This window comes from Ipomoea triloba, chromosome 13, assembly GCF_003576645.1.
Source record: "Ipomoea triloba cultivar NCNSP0323 chromosome 13, ASM357664v1".
NCBI classification, from domain to species: Eukaryota; Viridiplantae; Streptophyta; class Magnoliopsida; order Solanales; family Convolvulaceae; genus Ipomoea; species Ipomoea triloba.
This window is the reverse complement of record NC_044928.1, coordinates 12614181-12621695: the sequence shown is the minus strand read 5'-3', so window position 1 is coordinate 12621695 and position 7515 is coordinate 12614181. Positions and strand designations below refer to the sequence as shown.

Here is a 7515-nt window from a genome sequence, read left to right as displayed (position 1 = left end):
GGCGGAGTATCCTGGCTGCTGTCCGAGCGAAAGAAACCTGAGGCTTGACGCGGGCTTGGTGATCAAAGGTCAAGCGCTCGAGAGGTGGAGGAACTGGAAGCGGGGAGAAAAACCTGAGGAGAGGCGGAGTAACCTGGCTGCTGTCCGAGCGAAAGAAACCTGAGGCTTGACGCGGGCTTGGTGATCAAAGGTCAAGTGCTCGAGAGGTGGAGTAACTGGAAGCGGGGCGAAAAACCTGAGGCTTGAGGCGGGCTTGGTGATCAAAGCTCAAGCGCTCGTTATTGTACTAGAAAGGGAAGTTTTTAGTGCAATCCTTCCAGGGAGTTTCTGGAAGAAGAGTGGAAGTAGGCGGGTTGGCCGAACCACTTAAAAATCTCTCTTGCATTTACTTTCTGTTTTTATCTCTCGCTAAACTTCTCGATTGCACTGCATATAATCACACCTCTCGAACTAACCCAAACTCGTGCTAACCAAAAAGGGGATAATATTTCCGCTGCGCATAAAACTTTGTCTTCACCTCGTGAGGTATCGAACCTAAACATCCTAAGTTCAATACACACGAGAGGTCGAAAAGATTTGCAAAATCTTATACAAGTCTATTCACCCCCCCTCTAGACTTGTACCCCATCCCCTTGGGACCAACATGAACTGGGTCATTTGATTTCCATTTCCTTGGTTTTGATTGTACATCAGTCTGTTCTTGTCATTTTGTCCATATGCAGGCTTGTGTCCATAGTTGTATTGTCTTTGCGCTTGTTATCCGTCATTGTGGCTATTGTTCCAACCCTCTCCCTGTTTCCAATTGTTGTTTGATCTTTGGTTTTGTCCATAAGCATTGAAGTTGGAGTTCCTTTGATAATCTACCGCCTCAACTTGTTCAGATGCAGACGTAGAAGTGCAAATATTGGTGTCATGAGGTCCTCCACAGATATTACAATAAAGTGCCAAGGCCATGCAAGGCTTGGGCTTCCCTTCCATTTTTCTACCATAGCTTGTAGCTTTTTGATTTCGTGATTCATTGCTTCGATTTTGGCTTCACTTGCCACTCGATTATCAACTTCATAAATTCCTCCATGATCTCCTCTTCGTTCATACCAACAGGATGTGTTTTTAGATATTCTCTCGATTAGTTCTTCAGCCTCTTGCAAAGCTAGGGAGACAAAGGCACCGCTGGAGGATGAGTCAAGCGACATCTTTCCTTCATCCGTTAACCCTCCATAGAATGAGCTAATCATGTCCCATGGGTGCATCAGATCTTGTGGGCATTGCCTTTTAAGAACTTTAAATCTTCGCCAAGCCTCTCCCAGACTTTCAAGTCTTCCTTGTTTGAATTCTTGTATCAGCCTTCTAATCCTCATAGTTTTTGTAATGGGAAAGAACTCGTTCATGAATTCACGATGCAACTGTTGCCACGTTCTGAAATGATTGTCGTCTTGGCTTTCAAACCATCGTGTTGCCTCTCCTATAACTGAAAATGGGAATAATTTGATTCGAACTATTTCCTCGCTAACGCCTTCTTATCTGTACATCCCACATGCTCGTATAAACCTTGTGATGTGTGCGTTGGGATCTTCAGATGTAATCCCGAATATTGATTGTTCTGAACCAGTGTGAGAATAGTTGGATGCACGTGAAAGTTGACGTTCTCCATTGGAGGTACATAGATTGAGTTGTGCATGTTAAAATCCAGAGTCATGTAATCTGCAATTGATCTTTGTGGTTCTTGAGGATTTCCATAATATTCCTCTTCACGAATATTCTCTTGATTGTTTGCTCTGTTAGCTTGTGGTTCTTCAATGATTGGTTCTTCATTGTTAATCGGTACTTGTGGATTAATTGGAACTAGGGGTGGATTTGGTACTGTTGTGCCTCTTCCTTGTGGATTTCTTGTTGCGCTTGATGAAGCCATGAGTGACCCTTGGGTATTTTTCCTTCTAGTTGCTCGATTAATTTCAGGAATGTAGGGTAGAAAACCTTGATTTCATTTTGCTCTTGTGTGCATTCACCTAGTGAAATTATCAACGAAACGAAAATTTCCACAATTGACTAGAAGTAGTCAATTGGGTTAGTAGCAAAAACAAGTAAAAACAAAACAAAATTAAGTGGAATGGATTAACATTTCTCAAATCTAGCATTCACGCAATCAAAGTAAACAAAAACATATGACAACCTATTGCCCTCCCCGGCAATGGCGCCATTTTGACATTGCAGTATTTGCGTAGGATGAAATGTCAAAAGATATTTGTATGATAAAATAGAAAGTCTGTGACTCCCGGAGTGTCGGTCTCGAAGGAGGGACGTGGCGGTGTGTCAAACATTCGCGAGTTTACTTGATTGGATCATGCATAGGACTCGAGTGTGGTGAAAGGTGATTTGTGAGTGAGAGTAGTTCATTGATTGGTTTGAGTGCAAGAGAGTAGTAAAGTAAAAGTGATTTTGTGAATATGTAAAAGGGGTAGGGATTGGATAGTGTTCATGAATATTGTATAGTGGAGTGTCTAAGGTCATAGATTAGGATTGCTAGGATATTGTCTATTCAAGAGTGTGTTGTCTTAGTCCCTTTCCACCTTGTGTACTAAGGCTTCTTTGACTTAGGAGTGCCTTCAAGCATCCAAAGTTCTAAGAGGAATTTTATCAAACACTTAAGCTACACACTATCCTACTATTCTTAAGAAGTTCATAGGAACTTTGATTGTGTAAAGCTTCAAATCCTAACTCTAATCAAAGACATGAAAGAGTCAAGAGCTCAATCTCTCATCTAGATTGGCCAAATCTAAACAAGATCTCATCAAAACAACAATCAAAAGACAAGAATAGATAATCCATCAACACAAACTCATAGATCCAAAATATAGAGATAAGATCATCACACAAACAATATTCAATCACACAATCCAAATCCCTAGACTAAATTAGCTACTCATGATATGAAATGCAAGCAAAAGCTAATTTAATCCAAGAACAAGATAGCTAAAATTATAGAAATGAAATAGAGGTCACCTAGAGAGAAGAAGATCTTCAATCCAAGCTTGTTGTCTTCTACAATGGAGATTGATCTAATCTAAAAACTAAGAAAAGTGGAGAAAGCTATCCAAAGGAAAAACTAAGAAAAGGAAAACTAAATTTCTGGAATCCCCCTGTGAAAATTCATCAAAGGGGTTTACATAGTCTCCGAAATGACAACCCTAGCTGAAATTCGCGCATCACCGTCTCCACGCCTCTCACACGCGTGTGAGCGTGCGTGGGAAGCTTCTGGAAAGTTTTCACGCCTGCTCACACGCGTGTGGCCTTCCAGTTTGGTCCTCCGGGGCTCCGCTCTTACCGGTTTGCTTTTTAAGCTCAACTTTTGGTCCTATTTGCTCCTGGAGCTCCTGTTTTACTTCTTTTAAGCTAAAAATGGCTTTTGTGCAACAGTTAGTGATTTTCAAGCATTTACGCACATAATTTATCAAGTAAGGATGCTAGAGACGCAATAAAACACCCTAAAATGTGCCTGAAATAAGGGTATCTCGGAGTCTTATCATCTTCTCATTGAGCTTGTGTTTTTCTTCTTCATATTCCTAACAAACAAAGCAAAATTTTCGTCAGATAATAATTCACTATTTTCTACTGACCTTGACGTGGATGTTTGTTCGACAACGAGTGCGGCATTTTTCTCTTCGCGTTCTTCTTCCATCCTTAACTTCATTTCGAATTCGTACGCCTTGAGATCACTAAAAAGTTTGTCGGTTGACAACGTTTTTAGATCTTTATGATCTCTCATGGCCGTGACTTTCATATCCCAGTTTGATGGTAATCCTCGTAGGATTTTGAGCGATATCTCCTTTTGATCAATCTCTTTGTCTAGATCGACAATCTCTCCCATGATTTTAATAAATCTTGCTTCCATGTCGGTAATAGATTCACCACTTAGCATTTTGAAATCCTCGAATTTCTTCAATGCTATTGTGAGCTTGTTATGCTTTTCTTGTTCGTCTCCTTCGCCAATCTTCACAAGAATTCCCCAAACTTCCTTCGCGGTTTTGCATTTTCGTACTTTTGGGAAAGTTGCATCGTCAATGGCTTTGAACAAAATATCCTTGGCAATGTTGTCCAAGTTATTTCGTGTACGATCTTCTGGACCCCATTCCTCTTTGGGATTAGGAATGTACTGCGGTGTTGTACTCGTTTGTGCTACAGCGGTATTGATCTTTAAGATTTTGATCGGCCCGTCTTTAATGACTTCCCACATTTCATCGTGTAATGCGGACAAATGAACCTGCATACGAATTTTCAATCATCAAATTTATCTAATGAAAATAACAGGTTGGGAGCCAAGTCTCTCATCATTTTGAAGGTTTGAGATCTGTCTAGTAGTCAAGATTTGACTCAAATAGCCAACTGCTCTGATACCACTTGTTGGTCCCGATAGGGTAGGGAAAAGTCTAGAAGGGGGGGGGGTGAATAGACTTTTCTAACTTTTCAAAAAAATATTATAACACTTCAACAGAAAGAATCCAAGTGAATAAATTCAACTTGAATTGCGCAGCGGATAAATAAACGGTAAAGTGCTTTAATCAAGGTTACGCAAAAAATGAAGAGCTTCACAACATGCAACACGTTAGAAACGTCAGATATAACTCAAATAATGAGTATATAAAGTTTGGCTCGCATGCGGATGTGGGAACTATCAAACCCAGATCAAAAGATATAACTAGTGAATAGTTGGGTTCGTAGTATAACAACAAATATAACTTTCACAGGATGAGGTTGAGTATGCAAAAATGTCTTGCATGCAAAAATGATGTCACGTATACCAATAAAGTTCAAGAGTAATAAATGTGACAAAATATGCAATGCATGTGATGCTTAGATAGATAAATATGCAAGTAGATATATGAGCAGATAAAGTAAATGACACAGGGATTTATAGTGGTTCGGAGGTGATGTAATCCTCCTACTCCACTTTCTCCTTCCTCCAGGAGAGATTCCACTATTTTCAATCACCCAAATACAATAGTGAATCTGTGTTCTTCTAGCACTCCTCTACTCCGAATGCACTTTCGCTACAGCAACACTTAAACCCGAACGTCTTGCACCCAACTACGTTCACGAGCATCTTGCACCCAGCTATGCCCTTCAACCAAGTGTTTTGCACCCAGCTACAGTTAGTCTCCACAAGTGTTCTGCACAAAGCTGCACTCCTCCGAGTAATTCGCACAAAGCAATCAACCAAGTGTTTTGCACCCAGCTACACTAAGTTTCCCCCGAGTGTTTTGCACAAAGCTACACTCCTACAATTTCTTTTCAAGAAATAGAATATTTCTTTTCTAAGACTTGATTTCTCTCGTGTATAGCTCACTTCTCAGCACTTTCAAATCTGATATCACTTTGTTGTGTATTCAGTGCTTTTACCTCATCCGTAATTTTTTTATTCTCTTTTTCGTTGTGTCATTCACCGTGCTTTGTATCAAGTCTTCTTGGGTTTATATATCTAAATTAGCTATTTGCCCATTGTAATTTTTCAGAGCATTAAATGCTTTCAGATGGTCTTTGTCAACTTTGATGGCTCCGTCAGATGAATTTGAATTTTTGCTTCTGATAATCCTTCAACGTTCTTCTACAATCACTGATATGATTTTCCTTGTAACTTGTAGCCATCCATCTTTGACTTTGGTAGTGTGAACACTTGACTTTGTTCATAATCCATAAGTCAGGCTACTCTGAAAATATATCCGTTCGGTGACTCTTGCTTGAGCATAATTGATGCCTCTGAAAAGTATACTGACTTTTCTCATGATGATCTTCAGCTCCTTGACCATCCTATTTTCCTCCTTGGTTATGCCAAACTTAGCCTCAGAAATGATTTTTGTCTTCCCCCTATTGATTTGGGTTTCACGTAAATCATGCATGGCATAATAGGTTGACCATTAAGTGTAGGTCATCCTCATCCTCTTATTTTCTTCAAGAATGTGCATAGTTAGCCTCATCCTAAAAATGACTTGTAGCTAAGTCATCCTCATCCTCCTTGAATTAATTCCAATAGGCTAAGTCATCCTTATCCTCATTCTTGAACTTAAATTCGGTCAAGTCATCCTCATCTCCCATCTTGATTTAATTCAAGTCATCCTCATATTGATTTTCAGCCAAGTCAACCTCTTCTCCAAACTTGATTTAATTTTCGGCCATGTCATCCTCAATGATGAGCTAGTCATCCTCATCTTCAACAATTAAAGAGGCAAGGTCATCCTCATCACCAAAAATATTTTCCTTGCATGGGTTAGTCTCTAAAATATTTTGTGAGGGAACCCATTCGAGATTGACTTCAATTTTGACTTTTAATTGCAACATCTTCATCACGAATTAATTAATTCTTCCAAAGAATTAATTCTTGCAATTTGAACCGTTGACTTGCTTTGGGATGTCTTCGAGTCTTGATCAATCTTCCAAATTCTCCTCAATTTGTAAAGTGGAAGCGAATGACTTACAAGTATAAATTAAAAATTTATACTATTGTAATTTTCGCTTAACCGATTCAGCTCGTACTCGACGTAATCCTATACTAGACTCAAAATAAAATTGGGGATCTAATATTACATTTTTGGTTCATCAAAACAATTACAATATTTTCCTAACATCAGTAAACCCACGAATGACATTCCTACAGAACTAGCATTAAGAAGATCTCAAAGACAAAGGAGATATGCTATATCTGATGATTATATGGTTTATCTTCATGAATCAGATTTCGATATTGGTATCGATAAAGATCTAGTTTCATTTTCATAGGCTATAAATAGTCCTAATTCTTCTAAATGGGTTGAAGCCATGAAAGATGAGTTAAAATCAATGGAACATAATGAAGTATGAGATCTTGTTAAATTGCCTGAAGGTTGTGAGCCAGTTGGCTGTAAATGGGGTTTTAAGACCAAACACGACTCAAATGGCAATATCGAACGGTACAAGACCATACTTGTTGCCAAATGTTTTACTAAAAAAGATGGTATTGATTTTAATGAAACATTTTCTCCTGTTTCAAAGAAAGATTCATTTTGAATAATTATGGCACTATTAGCTCATTATGACATAGAGCTGCATTAAATGGATGTGAAAACAACCTTTCTGAATGGAGATTTAGAAGAAGAAATTTACATGAACCAACCTGAGGGTTTTTCAGTTGAAGGAAAGGAACACATGGTGTGTAAACTTAAGAGATCGATATACGGACTTAGACAATTTCTTGATTTGTGCGTGTCGTCCTTGCGCAGGGGCCACGCTAATATTCTCTGTATCGTTCCAGTTTTATTGGATGTCCCCGAAGGGACGTATACGGACTTAGACAAGCTTCTCGACAATGGTGTCTTAAGTGTAATGATACTGTAATGTCCTTTGGATTTAAGGAAAACACGGTTGATCAGTGTATATATCTGAAGGTCAGTGGGAGCAAGTTTATATTTTTGATTCTGTATGTCGATGATATTTTGCTTGCTACTAATGATCTTGGTTTAATGCATGAGACCAAGGTGTTTCTTTCTA

At 39.0% G+C, this 7515-nt stretch overlaps 1 non-coding gene across 1 annotated transcript; it reads right to left on the bottom strand.

The window, feature by feature from the left end:
• Positions 1-7201: 7201 nt before the first annotated feature.
• Positions 7202-7304, bottom strand: LOC116003203. Its single transcript, XR_004094636.1, has one exon. It is a non-coding gene; the product is annotated as a U6 spliceosomal RNA (small nuclear RNA).
• Positions 7305-7515: the final 211 nt, after the last annotated feature.